This window comes from Silene latifolia, chromosome X (assembly GCF_048544455.1).
Source record: "Silene latifolia isolate original U9 population chromosome X, ASM4854445v1, whole genome shotgun sequence".
Taxonomy (NCBI): Eukaryota; Viridiplantae; Streptophyta; class Magnoliopsida; order Caryophyllales; family Caryophyllaceae; genus Silene; species Silene latifolia.
Window position 1 is genome coordinate 42180269 of NC_133537.1, and position 1586 is coordinate 42181854.

Sequence of the window (1586 nt, forward strand, 5' to 3'; positions counted from 1 at the left end):
TGTTCACATTGATTGACTACGCCGAATCCGAGACATGAGGATCATGAAGACCGCATGGTATGATCTTTCCAATCTCCTTTTTCCTCTTTATATTAATGACTATGTGGCTTTATTTTGATTGATGCGGTATAACAATGTGAATCTAGGACTTGCATTTAGTTTATATGGCATATTAGTTGGTAGAATCATTTGCATTAGGATGTTTATATGCTAGTTGTATCATGGCATGTAGTTGCATGTTAGAAAAATTTTGCGAAACCGTCTACTTGGGAAGCTTGACAAGTGTACATAGGCCCTAGTAGATGTTTTTTCTTCTTAAGACTTTGCTTGTTAGAATACTTGTAAAACACTCTAGGATGTGTCATGCTAGTTGATACTGTCGTTTCGTACCAAAAATAAAATACCTAAGTACAACTAACAGAAGTCAGCGGTAAGTAGGGTCGATCTCCACAGGGAGGCGGTGTACTATCTATTTGTCTATTCTATCCGTCTGATGTCACAAATGGGGGTTGAATTGACTATGTTAACTAAACTAGAGATTAAAGCAAGGGAAATGAATAAGAGAATTGACAGTAAGAGAGGGGAGTATGCTAAGAGTCGGTCCACCGTGGCAGCTATCAGATCTTATACTATCGGGAATACTAAGGCGATTAGACTATTGATAAGAAGAGCTATGGTCGTCACCTTTCGGTCCTTAAACCGCCCTAGAGCGTAAACAGCTTAACTTTCGCCCTCACTGCAATACCCTATTGTAATTAAGCAAGCCTTCCCTTCCAATCTTTCGATCCAGGTCGGGGTTAACTAAATTTATGGTCTCCTGCATGCATTCATTCGAATAGGATAACAATTAAATTGCCTAATACAATTCCTATCGCAAGACTAATCTATTTAATACAATTAAAGCATGCTACCACGGCTTCCCTAATCCTAACATACTACGGGGAATCAGCTACTCATGATAAAATAAGCAATGACAATAATTAAAGAAGAAATAAGCATTAAAAGAGAATAAGGGAAGGAATTCTTGAATTAAGTGATCCGAAAAAGAAAGAGCAAAGTAACTTGGTGTAAAAGTGACGAGTGTATTAAGAGTAATTAGAGAGGAGAAGACCCTAATTATGTCGACCTAACTCCTATTTATAAGAAAATAGGAGTATAATTAAACCTAATGATGGAATTAAAGCAAAAAGCCCACCAAATCGCCAAAATCCACTCGATCGAGCAACTAAATCACTCGATCGAGCAAAGGCATAAAAGGAACTGGTCGATCGAAAGGAAAAATAGTCGATCGAGTACTTATTCATCCTAAAACCACTCGATCGAGAAGAAGTGGCTTTTGATCGAGCAAATGGGCTCTCGATCGAATAGAAACAGTTCTCGATCGAGCACTTCTCAGCGCGTAATTCCTGCTTCGCGCACTGAACTTCAAACGGCTGCCATTTCTTCGTTACTTGGTCAAACAGGGTGATTCCGGTGGCATTGGAAAGCTAAAAGGACAAACTTTCATCTCCAATTGGAATCACCTGAATATCTGTTATATAACTCGAGATATGGCTCTTACAAGCAGGAACTAGCAAATTGAAGCA